The 16,511-nt window shown below is 36.0% G+C and overlaps 1 protein-coding gene across 2 annotated transcripts in view; it reads left to right on the forward strand.

The window, feature by feature from the left end:
• The window catches only part of MYO1D (myosin ID), a 410,616-nt gene that overhangs the window by 257,443 nt on the left and 136,662 nt on the right, over positions 1-16,511 (forward strand). The window lies entirely within an intron of this gene.

Below are 16,511 nucleotides of genomic sequence, written 5' to 3' on the forward strand. Positions count from 1 at the left end.
ATTTGGATTAGAATAGTTGTGGTGTGAGGATGAAGAAGGGTACAGATATGAGAGAGAGAGAGAGAGAGAGAGAGAGAGAGAGAGAGAAAGAAACTAGAATCCATTAGATTTGGCAACTGATTGGAGACCTAAGGCAAGGAAGGAGGAAGAATCAAATATGGTGTCCCAGTTTTGAACCTGAACTTAGAAGAAAAGTGATACTCTCAACAGAAACAGAGAAATTTGGAGGGATTCTGATTTTGTGCTAATATTTTATTTTTATTAACCCATTCTAACAATATAACCCCCCTCCATTTATAGAATAAACCAAGGGTCAGAGATACTCAATAAACACTTACTTAAGGTCCCAATAGCTGAGGTTTGAACCTCCAATCCCATACTCTTTCTACCACACTGTGGAGGCTCCTAATCTTTCGAAGAGTTTTTTTGAATGTTAAAAATTTCACGTTTTGGGGTGGCTAGGTAGCACAGTGGATAGAGCACTGGCCTTGGAGTCAGGAGTACCTGAGTTCAAATGTGGCCTCAGACACTTAATAATTACCTAGCTGTGTGGCCTTGGGCAAGCCACTTAACCCCATTGCCTTGAAAAATCTAAAAAAAAATTTCAAGTTTTTTAATCAATAAAATAAAGCAAAATACAGTGAAATGAAGTCAATAATCATTGATAATATACCTCTGTGTCCCTTGCCCTCAAGATACAAAGAGAGAAACCAAACAACCTTTGGTCTCAAGGAGCATATGGCATCATTTATACATGTTTAGGAATTTATTAACTTTAACTCAAACCTTCACATTGGTCTGTGAACTCCTCAAGGAGTTCCCATCCTGGCTGTCCATACTAGGCAAATTTTGTATGTGACCTCCTACAAGGTCACCATATAAAGTCCATCCAGCATATTAGTAACTTGGCTATAAATCTCCTATGACATCTATCCTCTCCATGAGGAGATCAGGAGGATATTCAGGCTATCTACCAGCTTTGGAGAGATAGAAATGGCACCAAAGGGGAGAGGAATAAGAATTTATTAAGCACCTACTATGTGGGAGTCATTATTCTAAGCACTGTAAGCATTCTCTCATTTGATCCTCATAAAAACCCTTTGAAGTAGAAACTATAATTATCTCCATTTTACAGGTGAGGAAATAGAAGTCAAGTGACTTACCCTGGGTCACCCTGCTAGTAAGTGTCTAAAGGTAGATTTCAATTCAGGTCTTTTTGACTCTAGATCTAGTACTCTATCCATTGCACTGTCTAATACTTAAGATAACAGGGAAGAGAAAGGGGAAAGATAAAAGCAAATCACACATAGAGGAGATACATGCTGGAGACAAAGCAATTGTGAAGGTACTGAAGACTCCCTTCTCCATGTCTCTAAAAGTCAGAAAAATGCCGTTTAATTTTGCTTCATTGAAGGCAGCATTTTACTTTGCAATGTAGCAGATATTTTGTTTTGTCTTCTGCGGGCAGAAAACACAATACAAAATTGATGTACTACCTTCTGATCCAACTTCATGATAGTAAAGACATGGTTTCCTGAGTGTGTGTCTATTAAACTCATTTTTTAAAATGAGTTAATTTTTACTTTATATTAATAAATATATTAATGACACTTTATGTTTATAAATTTATAAAAAAATTTATATTAATTTTATATTATATTTATATTTCTTTTATGAATTTTTATAAAATTTTCTTTTGTATTAATAAACAATACTTTTTAATTTAATTTTTTAATCATTAAAAATTGTAACTAAGGATCAATCACCCAAAGGCTGAGGCACTTGGTGGGAATATGACCAGTTTGTAACTCACCATAAATCAAGGATTACAAAGAAACAGTGGAAATGATGACATCAAAGAAATGTGATGGGCTGATCATACATAGGGAGAGAACAGCGGATAAGTGATCAGCTTCCTTGGTGTCCCTGGAATGTGAATAGTGCTCAAGGATGGCTATGATTTGTAAACCTGGAAGCTGACTTTTAGGAAGCCATAGACCCAAGTGATACAAGTCACACTTTGTATTGTGTGAGGGAATTGTCCAGTCTTGTGATTTCAATGATGCAAAATTCTCCCTAATGCAGTGGATCAGGCACCTTCTTATACCACAAGAAGGGTACCTAGATGCATAGTCCTAGTGTCAGGAAGATTCATCTTTCTAAGTTCAACTCTAACCTCAGACACATTGACTATGTGACTCTGGGCAAGTCACTTCACCTTGTTTACCTCAGTTTCTTCATCTGTCAAATGAACTGGAGAAGAAAATGGCAAACCATTCTAGTATCTCTGTCAAGAAAATCCCAAATAGGGCCATGAAGAGTTGGATAGGACTGAAATGACTGAACAGCAAAAAGCAAAGGAAGTTAGATGGTGCAACAGGTGGAGCACAGGACCTAGCAACAGAATGACCCAAGTTCAAATATGGCACTAGACACTTAAAACTAGTTGTGTTCCTCTGGGCAAGTGACTTAACCTCTGTCTGGCTCAGTCTCCTCATCTGCAAAATAGAGATAATCATAGGACCTACCTTGCAAGGTTGTTTAAGGGTCCAATGAGATAATATTTGGAAAATAATTGAACCAGTGCCTAGAACAGATTAGGTATTTATGAAAATGTTATCCCCCTTTCCCACTTATGGTTTTAGGGAACTGCCTGGAGTGCTATGAGAGGCAATGACTTGCCCAGGATTGTTTAATCAGGATGTGTGGGTGCCAGGTCTCATCCTTGAGTCTTCCTGATTTCAAGCCCAGCTCTAGCCATTAAGCCATACTGCCCACATCAATCAGTTCTATTTTGAGTAATAATATTTTTATAAACATGACCATTTTTAACTTAACTATATTCTTCATTTACAGCCCTAGTTAAGGATTCACTGAGTATGAGGGTATGAACAGATGAAGAGTTCCAACTTTATATGGTCCAAACACTTCCTAGTAGAGTCAGACCAATTCATTCAGAGTTCCATCAAAAAAAAATGTGGTTCTGGTATATTGCTACCTTCAATAAGACTTTTTTTTAACTTTTTTACATTTTTTTATTTACAGGAAAAGATATTTTTTCTACATTCATTTTCTGTAAAATTTTTGAGTTACACGTTTTTCCACTTCCCTCCCACCTTCCTATGGCACAGAGTAATCTGATATAAGTTTACATGTACAATCATGTACAAACATGTTTCCACAATAGTTATATCAGAAAAGAAGAATCAGAACAAAAGGGCAAAAAAGTCACAAGAAAGAAAAAACATAAAACCAATTTTTTAAAAAGTGAAAATAGTATATTTTAGTCTGCAATCTCTCCATACTTCTTTCTCTGAATGTGGATGGCATTTTCCGTCACAATTTTTTTTTTAGAATTTTAGAATTCTCTTTGATCACTGTATTGCTGAGAAGAGCTAAGTCTTATTATATTTGATCATCATACAATGTATTCAATATTCTCCTGGTTCTGCTCACTTCACGTAGCTTCACTTCATGTAAGTCTTTCCAAGTTTTTCTTAAATCTGTCTGCACTTGATTTCTTTTTGTTTGTTTTGTTTTTTCAAGGCAATGGGATTAAGTGGCTTACCCAGGGTCACACAGCTAGGTCATTATTAAGTGTCTGAGGCTGGATTTGAACTCAGGTTCTCCTGATTCCAGGGCTGGTACTCTATCTACTGTGCCACTCAACTGCCCATGCTCATGATTTCTTACAAAACAATAGCATTCCATCATATTCATATATATCACAGTATATCAAGCCATTCCTCAATGTATGGGCATCCCCTCAGTATCGAATTCTTTGCTACTTTGTACAGTGAGTCTTTTTTTCCTTTTTAGGATTTCTTTGGATTATAGACATAGTAGTGGTATTGCTGGATCAAAAAGTATGCACAGTTTTATAGTCCTTTGGGCATCTTGGGGCAATCTACTCTTCATATTGGTTGGATCAGTTCACAACTCCACCATCAGTGCATTAGAGCCCCAGTTTTCCTACATTGCCCCCAACATTTATCATTTTCCATTTTTGTCATATTATCCAAACTTATAGGTGTGAGGTGATACTTCAAAGTTGTTTTAATTTGCATTTCTCTAATCAGGAATGATTTTGAGCTCTTTTTCATGATTTAATTTATTCATCTGAAAACTGCCTGTTCATAGCCTGTGACCACAATTGGAGAACCTACACTGAATTTTATTAAATATTGATGCTAACTTTGTGTGTGTGTGTGTGTGTGTGTGGTGTGTGATTGCATCCTAGCAATGTTTTAATTGCATTTCTCTGGGCATTTCAACAAAAATTTAGGAAGTTATTGATCATTTGGTTTTTCTTGTGACCTTGCACAAAGAACTAACTCCAAAAGAGGAAGAACAAAAAACTTGCACTTTGTTGCAGAATTTTAGTTCAATTACTGGTTCTTCTATTTATAACATTAGACATCTTTGCTTTGTCTACATCTTTGACATTTATAGAGCTGTTTCAGGAATGTTTTCTACTATTCACATTGTTCTGTGCTAGAATAATCTCATAGTTGTCCAAAAAGACTTTGCCAGTGGAATGCTGAGTAGTTTATTCTATTGGATTCAAATTGATTTTCTTAGCAAAGATACATTCAAAGTAATACATTTTTTTAAAAAACCCACTATACTTAAAGCTAGTGTTTCTTTTTCTCTGTTCTTGAGAAAAGTACAGTATTCCAATTAATACCAAATCCAGTTAGAAGTCTATTTTTTCTTAATTAATAACTGAAACATTATAGTTCTCCTGTATATACCCTCTGAGAGAGAAAAGCAAGGTAGAATATGGAAGAAGCTCTGGAATGAGGAGTCTGGTGTTCAACTGTGGTCCTTGGAGAAGTCCATGGGGTCCATGAGCTTGGTTCTTTAATCATTATTTTTATTATTTTGATAACCATATTTCATATCCAATGGTTTTCTTTGCAATCCTACATATTTCGTTTTATTCCTTTACCAGCCTCATTCTAAGAATGGAGATCCTTAAGTCTCACAAGACTTCCAAAGATGTCTAGTACACAAAAAAAGATTAAGAACCCCTGACCCATATGAATCTTTAAGGCCCCTCTTAGCTCCAAATCTTCTAAAAAGGTCTCTTTACATTTCCAAACTTCACCATCTTCATCTTAGCAATGGGAATACCAATATCCCATCATAACTACCTCAGGATCTGGGGGAGACACTAATATACATGTGTGGAAATATTTTGAAAATTGTACTAATACACATTGTAAGTGATAATATTCCATCTACTCCAGTTGCCTTTACTCACTCTTTGCAGCAAAGTGGTCAGGTAGATATTAATCATTTATGTGAACTATGTAGCCCTATCCTACAGCTCCTTAAAAATAAATCTGGAGGCAGTTAGGTGGCACAGTGGATAGAGTACTGGCCTTAGAGTCAGGAGAACCTGAGTTCAAATCCAGCCTCAGAGACATAATACTAACTTAACAGTGTGACCTTGGGTAAGTCATTTAACCCCTTTGTCTTAAAAAAAAAGAAATAAAATCTGTCTCCTCTTTCCTTTGCATGAGAATTGGAACTTTGTCTCTATCTTCATTTCTTATTTGATATCCTGAAGCATGTAAATCAAGTCTTAAGAGGAGAATAAAGCTAATACTGCTACTGAAGTATATATATATATATAATGTGCATGCTTGGTGTTCCCTCTAGGTTAGTCACATTTGAGGTCATCTCCTTTCTCTATCACTCTGGACACATTTTTAATGGCAGATCCCTATGGGCTGCATACTGATGTAGAAAATTACAATTAGAATTATCTATGTTGTATTTATATTTATTTTGTTAAACAGTTTTCAATTTGATTTTATCTGGTTCTGGTGATACAGTATTTGAGTTTGATCCCCCTGTTCTAGATCATTTCATTTTTCTAAAATTTTCTTTGTTCTTATTTTTGGAAGCAATCTGGGTTAAGTGACTTGTCCAGGATCACAAAAGTGACTAAGTCTGGATTTGAACTCAGGTCCTGGTTACTCTAGGGCCAGTGCTCTATCCAATGTTCCAGCTAGCTATCCCATTTCTCCAAAAACATCCATCTCACAGAAAGCCGTAGTCATTCCACAGGCTCATTTTATCATGTATTCAGAGGTCTTCAAGGCCTTCTTTCTTCTCTTCCTCTGCTGCACCAGCCTCCTCTTCTCTTGCTGATTGATCTGTAGGGTCTATTTTTGCTGAGTTTGCATTCCAACACCCATCAGTGACTTGCTCATTGCTGCTTCTGACTCAAATATGCTCTTTCTCTCTTTTCCTATTCCTTTCCTTCTTTTCAGTACTAATCTGGGTCCCTCCCAACCTGAAAACTCACCTGCCTAAGGGAGTTAGTGTCCATCATCCCACCTTACTTTGAAGTGCTCTACATTCACTATACATCTGATTTACAAACAGTTTGCTTGACAACAGAGCCTTAGCTACAGTTCTTTAGAAACCACCAGAGATCCCCTGCCATCCCCTCACCAAGCTCCCCATCTTTTTGCTTTGGGTATTTTCTCTCATGTCAGTCGCCTAAGTATTCATTAAGCCCCTACAGGTATTGTACTAAACAGCCGGATACAAAGAAAGACCAAAACCAGTCTCTACCCTCAAGGTGTTCACAGTCTGATGGGGAGATGATATGCAAACCACCATTTACAAACAAGTTATAGACAGTGTTGATTGAAGATAAGCAATGGGGGAAGACAGGAAAGGATTCTTGCAAACTTTATTTGAAACTTGAAGGAAGCCAGAAATGGAGGAATAGGGATAAGGAGTTTCAGACTTGCTTCAGGAAAAATAACTGCAGCCCAGAGCTGGAGAATCTTATACGAGGATTAGCCAGGAAGACAGACCAGTGTCACCACCCCACATAGAGCCTATCCTCCTGTTTCATCACTGCTGTGACCTAGAGTGATTGAGGACTCAGAGAGGGGCAGAGGATTCAGATTTACCATTGTTATGACAAAATGATATGCAATTGTTATAAATAAGAAGTATCATAAGTTTAAGGAGATTTTTGTGAACTCAAGGAAGATTCTAACAATTACAGTGTTTTTATGGGGAAATGTCTTCTGAATTCCAAGAAACTGACTTTTAGAGCAGTTGAAAGAAGCATCCATCTAAATTTAGAAAAACTGGGGGGGGGGTGGCCTGGTGAAATCTGAACCCTGGAGTCCAGAGAATGTGAACCAGCAGTGTGACCCTGGGCAAGTCACTTAACCCCAATTGCTTCTAATGAATCAATTAAGACAAACAAGAACTGATAGAGATTAAGTGATTTGCATCTAGGAAGTGACTGAAGTTGCATCTAAATTTATATTCCTCCCTCCAGGTCCAGTCCCTTTCCTCCTGTGCCACTTAGCAGCCTCAGAACTATTTCTATTGCTAACGTACTCAGTTGCAAGCCTTAGCAAAATATAATTAGGCAAGTATATTTGCTAAATAAAGCAAAATATTATTTTTCCTTCCTTCAGCAAAAGATAGATTTAAATAGTTCATTATTGTCATTTTAGGAAGATTAAGGAAGAGGTAAAATAGAAAATGGAAAACAGAGGCTAAAGAAGATTTTCAGTAGAAAACAAATGTCTTGCAAATTTAGATGAGTAAATGTGCCAGTCATTTATTCTATTCACTTTAACAAGCATGTATTCAATGTCTATCCTATACAAAAATCCCTCTGGTAAGTATTGGGGATCCAAATAATAGAGGGGAAAAAATGACACAGTTCTTGTTCCCAAAGAACATATATTCTGGTAGAGACCTGAGATGTGGACACAAATATACTGTAAGTTAGGTCATTTTAAATGTATAAGAAAAAGTTCTTTCATCTTGAACTTTATTATATACAAAGCACTTTCTATACAGTATCTCATTCAATCCTTATAACCACCTTATTAAGTTGATGCTGTCATTTTCCCCACTTTGTAGAGATTCAGAAAGGTCGTGACTTAAGGGAGACCCACCTAATAAGTGACTGGGCTAGATTCAAACACAGCTCTTTCTGACTTCAAGGGCAGCATTCTATATGCAAGGCTAGTCTGGGACACTGAAGGGGACATCATCAGGGAGGAGGAGGTAGCATCCAACTGAATTGGGAAGGAGAAGGGTTTTGTAGGTGGAGTGGGCCAGGTGGGAGGGCACATTATTGGATTAAGACTGGGAATAACAAGGAGTTATCATGGAGGTTAATGTAGAAAGAAGTTCTGTAAAGTAAGACTTGAAAATGTTGGTTGGAGACAGACTGTACAAATGAATAAAGATTTTGTATTTCATTCAATAGGCAATGAGGAGCAATTAAAAGTTTCTAAGCAAGGAAGTAAACCTCTCCTTTGTACTTAAGTATTTTCTAACTTGTATTATAGTTATTTGCATGTGTATATATGCAGGTACAGATAAAGATCTAGAGATGGCTGTCCCAAAAGTCTCAGTGCAGCTTTAAGCTTTTAATAACAGAAAACCACACTAAGACTTTTGGGTCAACCTATATAGGACAAAAATTTTGAACTGGAAGGGACTTCAGATGTCATTTAATCCCACTCCCTTTCTTTTACAGATGAAGAAACTGAATCCCAGGCTAGTAACTTTCTCGAGTTCATGCAGATTAATTAGTGTTTCCACCCATGTCTAGCCCATTCTCATTAATCTGTCAATCCTATAAGAGTGGGTGTTGGCATTTTTCAGCTTTATACCTTTCTGCACTTGAACCAACCTTGACTTCTTATAGGTTAATGATGCTTGGGGCAGGCTTGATGCCTTTTGCTCTAGGGAAAGTTAAGTTTATATTTGGGGAAAGAGACAGGAGACAGTACTGTTCTCCTGGATAATTTCAATTACCACTCATCTGGAGGTTCCAAACAGACAGAAAACCATTGTTTCTGATAAATGGAAAGTTGTGAAGTGATAGAAAGGGAAGGGGAGGGGGGGAGGGGGCAGTGGATAAAGCACCTGCCCTGGAGTCAGGAGGACCTGGGTTCAAATCCAGTCTCAGACACTTAATAATCACCTAGCTGTGTGGCCTTGGGCACATTAACCCCATTGCCTTGCAAAAAAAAGAAAGAAAGAAAGAAAGAAAGAAAGAAAGAAAGAAAGAAAGGGAAGGGGAGAGCAGGATTCTAGGGTTATCTCAGATGCTGTGGGACTGTGTTGTCTTTATCCATCTATGGGTGTTGGCTTCTTCATGTGTAAAATGAAGAGAGCTGGCTTGATAGTGAACTCCAAGGCTCCTTCCAGTTCAAGATTCTCAGTCTTCAGGGCTCTCTTTTTGTGGCATTGGACCAAGTTTGGCTTAAAAGCTCCAATCCCTCGGGAGCTGTCAAGAAGTCTTGATTTTTTTTTTTTTCTGAAAGCTTGGAGGTCCTAATTAGAGTGTTCCACAAAGCTGGGAGGGTAGGATCCTTGATATGGTAAATGTTTTTTTATGAACAGAAGCTGAGGAGAAAGCAGCGAATCTGGCTTGTTGTTTGCACGGTTCCCTTCGCTGGCAGGGTCTTTGGAACATTATGAATGCCCCAGGGAGTACTAGAAAATGGATGGGAGAGATGGCATCACAGAGCTAAGGCATGTTCCTTTGATAAAAAGCTTCTATGCTGCTATTTTACTGTGGACACGAATCCATTTGAGCCTGGCTTACAGAATTGGATTGGATTTGCATAAACATAAAATCCATTCAGTGTTTTGGTTGGGGTTTTTTTTTTCTGCCTGGATGACATAAATTCCAATACCAAGGCTCACCTGGGCTTACATTCCTCCTATCCCTTCTCTGTTGGTAAATTATGGAGATTCTGCACAATGCATATTTGAAGAATATTTGAAATCTGCCCATTACTGGGGGTTCTGATACAGTCCCTTTTTGTATCCATATGTGCAGGATGACTGAGGAAGTCGCCAATTAATTACACAAATACGTCTTTTAGTTCTTAGAGAATGAGGGCCAGGCAGGGGAGAGGAAAGAGACAATTATCTGGACTGATGTGACTGTTTTGTAGAGGTAAATGGATTGTAATTACACCAGCCCCAGTGCTTTATTACTCCATTTGATGTGCCTCACTAGAAAGATACGTTTTCGTTTGGAAGATGGATTGCCCTTGTAATGTGTACAGGAGTGAACCCCACCGAAATTCATCTGCCTGCCAGCAATATTCACCATCACCATTTCTAAAGCACCCCTACCCACATGGCAAAATCCCAAGGGATGTTGTTTCCATGGTAATCTCAATGGAGGCTGTCAGCTGATGTCTGATGCTGCCTTGGCTTGTGTGTGTTTAAAAAGAGCATCCTGAGGTTTGTCTCTACCCCCTTTTCCCCCCTCCCCCTTGGCCTTTAAACTCTATTTATTACTCTTCTTTATTGGGAAGTATATAATCCTTTAATGTCAGACCAATTAATACTCTGCAGGTCCTAGAAGTGGTTTTAATCTCTTTGTAGGTGTTGATATTTTGTCTGGTATGACAAAGGTACTTCCTTAGAAACACTAAGGCATTTGAAAAACTGTTTTCTCAGGGAAAGGTGCTATTTTTGCTTGGAGAAGACCTAATAAAAATGAAGCATGCAAAATTTATAAGGATTCTGCAGTTGGGTGGTGTTTTGACTATTTTGCTCCAGATTTTTTTTTTTTGTTCTTTTTGCTTGTATGGGTGGGGAAGAATTATAAAACTTCCTCCGCACTTAAAGATTATTTTTAAGATGTCTTTTGTGATTTTAGTATCTATGGGCTCTTTTCTAGAAAACCTTGTGACAAAAGCTGTATCCAAGCCACATTTTCAGCCTTATTTATTGAGTCACAGGGGAAATCTTTCCTGATGGGCTAAGTGGTTTCTGTCAGAGGGAAAAATTGGGCTTGTACCTTGATTCGACTGCCATCTCCCTTTTTTGCAAACAAATGGGGTTCTTTTGCAGTCAGATCATTTTTTAATTATAGCATAGTTAATTAGAGGATTCCTGCAATGATTATAAAGCAAAAAAAAAATCTTTTGTAATCACCCCCTAAACTGCCTGCTTTATAAGTTTAAATTTCTCTATATTGGCTATTTGTTTTAAAGCAGGGCAAAACCTTACATTTAACTTGGAAGTTTGCCACATATTTTAGTTTTCTGGTTATATATGGGAAATATCTTTGAATTAAAATGATACTCCATGTATAATTCCTGAGGAGGATTATAAATTTTCTTTATATTCAGGGCCCCTGTGTCCAGTTTCTGTTATATTTTAAGAGCAGACATAAAAAAAGAAATACTTGGCCTCTAGGCAGTATTAGTTATCTCTCCTGGTTCAGCTAATCATCAGTTTTTAAATAAGGTTTTATGAATTCAGTGAATAACTTATTCATTTTTCTCCCACAATGGATGCACACTTAAAGGCCAGATAGTACTAATCTGTAGAATCCTATTGTAAGCCTAGATTGATACTTATGTATGCAAATTCATTTTAAAGGGTGGTACAACTTGGCAAGAAGGAGATCCATGTGTGCATTTGAATTATTCTATCACTGTTAGAAGCTTTGGGGAAAAAAAGGAAGAAGAAAAAGCTTTGAAAGCAGTCTCACATTAGAATTTAACTGCTGTTAGTGAAATACTGAAGATTTTAAAAGATAGCCTAATGTTGGGAGAAGAATTTAACATTATCTCCATTTTACAGACAGCCCAGGCTCACACAGTCAGAAGTATCTGAGAAAGGACTCAAATTCAGGTTGAAATGACTAAATCCTATGCCACCTGGTTATCCAACAAAATGGACATGTTTTACAAAGAAGTTAATAATAGAATGCAAAGATGACCTACATACTACAACAACAACAAAAAGTTTAAGACATGCAAGAGAAACGAGTATTACTCTATTAGCACAAATCCCACAGATGTTTACAAGAGTAATTGATTTATCTAAAACAGTTTAACTGGAATGAGCTTCATATTGGGGCATATTTTGAAGTAGAGGGGATGGGGACAGCTAAATGGCACAGCAAATAGAGCGCTGGTCCTGGAATCAGGAGGACCCGAGTTTAAATCAGGCCTCAGACATTTAATACTTAAGTTACTGTGTGACATTCAGCAAATCACCACCTCGACAAAAAAAAAAAAGACAAAGACAAAACAAAAAAAAAGTAGAGGGTTTGTTGGCTTGTCAGAGAAGAGAAAAAAGGTCATTCTAAACAGAACAAATTTAGAGATTCAGAGATGAGAATGAGTGGGTAAAACACAATTTAATGTGTGTTTGGGAAGATATTTTTTATCAATCTTAAATTTGTACTGATAACTTTTATGTCCCCTCATTTCTGAATATATCCATCCTTCCTTACTCAATGAGCCATCCTTTGTAAAAAAAAAAAAAAAAAAAAATTAAAAGAAAGGGATGAGGTCAGCAAAACTTTCTAAGATCAACAGCATCTCACAGTACATACAAGGTTTCCACAGCCATGGTCTCCCCACTTCTGCGAAGAAGAGAGGAATATGCATCTTTTCCCATTTCTTCTCCAAATTTATGCAAAGCTTAGTGGTTAAAATTACAGTGTTGAACTTCAGGGATTGGGGGTAGTTTCTTTATTTTCCATGTACATTGTTGTGGTAATTGTATCGATTGTTTTCCTGGTTCTGCTTACTCCAGTCTTCATCAGTTCATATATATCTACCCATTCTTTTTAGAATCCTTCATATTCATTATTTAGTAAAATGTAGTAATGTACTACATTGTGTTCAGTCATTCCCCAATCAATGAGCATCCACTTTGTTTCCCATTCTTTACTAACACAGAAAGCCTATATCTTGGAATTTATGGGACCTTTATTTTGTATTTTAAGTCTTCGAGTATATTCATCAGTATACCTAAAAAAATTAATAACTTGCCATTCAAACCAATCAGTGCAATTTTAAAAAAAAGTTTTACAATCATATTTCTCTTTTCTGGAATTCATGTATCTACATACCTTATAATCTAGAATAACAATCTCCAAAGTGGAGTATAAAATTAATCCCTTGAAGACTAGGAAGAAACTATTCAAACTCTAACTTACACTTATTGTATCTTTTTTAATTAAGCTTTATTATTATTTAATAGGCAAAACGACAGTCATTCACTTTGTATTTCAGACAGTCACATGTTAGATGGTATTCAGTGTATATTGAGAAAAGAATGGGAGTACAGTGTGTTGGAGATGACAATGGTGTCTGCAACAGAATATAATATGTACTTGGTTAAGTGAGTTAATGGATTATATTATATAGTTTTAAGTAAACTAATCATCTAAAAAAGCAAGACAATTATCTTTAAAACTTTCCTATAAAGAAATCACGGATTGACTATAGTACTAATAACATGTGCACAAATGAACAATAAGAACAGAGGGGACAATACTCATCTTCCAAAGATTTCATCGTTGATGATATTACAAGGCAAAAACAATTATGATTTAATCAGCTAACAAGAACTCAGCCAAAAATACTTAAAAGTGATCAAGGTTATTTTATAGAAAGGTTTTTAATTATTGCAAATGATAAACCTTGCCTTAATTGTATGTTGTACCTTGAGATACTTGGCCATCAATAGTATGAAGCCATCACAATTAACAAGATATTTAAAAACTAAACTTTTGTTGCTGAGACTTACCTTTTACTTACCAGTAAAAACTCTCATATCTGCACATTTAGCCTGAAAATAGAATTTTCTAGCCTATTTTAAAAAAATCTTGCAAATGAAGAATTCCACTGGGCTTTAAACCCTTGACAGAAAAAAAAAGTTAATGCTACACATTCCAAATAATTTTCCAGAACAACTGATTGACATCAGGGAAGGAGTATATTTGTTGCTGAATTTCAACAAAAACTTTTGTGTAAATGGTGGGTGGGATTGAAGAATGAGTGTGATGATTTAGTAAGTACAGTCAACAAAATATTCTTCCATTTGAATCTATATATCTCTGCATGGTGTCAGCTATATCAGCTATTAAACTAAGTATTGAAATAAACTGAAGTTATAACCAGATGGTTTAAGCATTGTAGGCTAAAGTTTTAAACCAAGATTTTCAAAAATAATAAAACTTATCAATTACTTTGCTCTCAATAAAACATTCTAATAATAATCTAATAAGTAATAATTCTATATTTAGTGAAAGCAAAAGGGATTCACAATAAAATAAATATTTATCTCCTCTATTCATTTATATTTCAATGTTGCATAAACACCTTAAAACATATGAAATACAAAAAATTATGAATATATTGGAATGTGATTCAAAAAATTTTTACTGATAAGGATAAATAATCAAAAACATTTGTAGACCTCTGATCTAGAATATATAAGAATTAAGAAGCTAGTAGTCAAAAAAAAAAAAAGATGCCACAAAGTCGGTGCACATAAAGCAGTCTGAGGACATTTGGTTTGTGGGCAAATCACCCTACATTACTCAGTAGACCCTTAGGATTCTATTGTATTACAACACAATCAAATAATTTATCTTCCTAAGGGTGCCCCTTAGTTGTCAACAGAGTCAAATTATGCCCAGTAAATTGTTTTTAAAAGAAGGCAGGGAAGCATGTGATACATTTTTAGGAAGATTTCCATTCACCATGGCTAAGATAAAAATAATTTTGTTGATTGAGAGGGTAACCCCCTCATATCTGGGGCACTGGGCTCGCTAGAATGACTCATTTCTCAGGGGTTCTGTATTATAGCTAAGGTTTTATATGCCCTAGGCAGCCTACAAAATGTAGGAGCATTCATCCTCTCAGTTTCTCAATGGAAAACAATATGTTTCATTGTTGAACAGTGAAGTCTATTCAATGAGAGCAGAGATGCATAAATATTTTAGTTATACAAAGTATCTGAATTTGAGATTCTGAATTTTAAAGCCCAAAAGTCGTCAGTCAAACTACTTGGATGCATAAAGAAAATGTGCTGAGCGTGCCACAAAGGTCATTTCTTTGTTAAGCAAATGTGTGTGTGTGTGTGTGTGTGTGTGTGTGTGTGTGTGTACAACTTTGTGACACATGGTAGTACTGGAGAATGAAATATAATTTTCTATAAAGATCCAGCCAACAACACAAGTAAATAAGAGAAACTAGAGGAAAGAGGACATGGACCATGCCCTTGAAAAATGTGGAAATAGAACAAACACACAAACACACACACACACACACACACACAAAATAACCTATAGACACATCATGAGCAATCTAACAGATAGGTGTGAAGTTAATAGAGCAGAAGAGTTTTGTAGTTTTATCATGCTCATGAGTGCTTAGTAATAAGTAGTTAACTTATAAATTATTGCAACAAGAACGAGGCGGCTAGGTGGCACAGTGGATAAAATACCAGCCCTGGAGTCAGGAGTACCTGGGTTCAAATCTGGTCTCAGACACTTAATAATTAATAATGTGTGGCCTTGCACAAGCCACTTAACCCTATTTGCCTTGCAAAAATCTAAAAAAAAAAATTATTGCAACAAGCAGGGCAACAGATGCAGAGTGAAGTGAGCCAAAAAGTCCCCTATCTCTCCTCTATAAAGGAAGGCATTTGGAAGAGTTTGGTATTCTACCCTCTAGCCCTCTTATCAACAATATGGACATGTGTAATTGTGTAAAATAATATGTATAAAAATAAATATATGGTAGATAAATACCAAGTAGCTTGGGAGGAAGACTCTAGCAGTTGAGGTGATCAGGGAAGCCATTGTGCAAAAGGTACTACAGGTACTACTTTAGGTATGTCTTGAAGGGATTTAGAGATTCTGTAAGTGAAGGTGAAGAGGAAATGAATTCTAGACATAGAGGACAGCCCCTGAAAAGACAGATACAGAAGGTAGAAATGTCTCTGAAAAGAAAAAATATGTAATATGCAATAGAAAGGAAAAACCACAAAATAACTCTTTAAAAAAATTTAGTCTGAACTTTTTTCCATATTTCCTTCATTTTGAAGAAATTTTTAAAATTCATTTTTATCATTACTACTCTCCTTAGATTTATTATTTTCTTATGGTTCTCCTTTTCCCAATTTTCCCATATTATTTTCAATCAAAGATTCTTTACTACCATGTATTCTATTTGTGAAGGCAGCATTTTTCACAATTGGATGACAAATTTAGAATATGTTCTTTCCTATGCTGTGAGGAAAACTATTAGAAAGACAAAGAAATTGAAGAGATAAGGTAGAGGGAAAACAAAACATTGCCTTTTTTTTGGAAATATAATGGTTTACTTAAAGAACCCTAGAGATTCAACTAAAAATATAATTGAAAAAATTAATAACTTTAGTCAGGTTGCAGGATATTATGTTAAACATTCCAAAAACTGTGATATTTTCTGCCTGTTACCAACAAAACGATGTTGAACTATTTGTGTTACAGCATGGAAAGATGATACTGATAATTCATATGAACCTTCTCATTTATTAGAGCTAAGGAACATGTATAGACAAGGCAAAGAAAGAAATTGAGTTTGAAAGTATAATGTATTGAAAAGATGGAGTCAATGATAAGAAAGAAATGTACTGAGAAATAGGAAAAGGAAAGGTAGAATGGGGTAAGTTATTTCAAATAAAAG

The sequence above is a fragment of the Macrotis lagotis genome, chromosome 5 (genome assembly GCF_037893015.1).
Source record: "Macrotis lagotis isolate mMagLag1 chromosome 5, bilby.v1.9.chrom.fasta, whole genome shotgun sequence".
Lineage (NCBI taxonomy): Eukaryota > Metazoa > Chordata > Mammalia > Peramelemorphia > Peramelidae > Macrotis > Macrotis lagotis.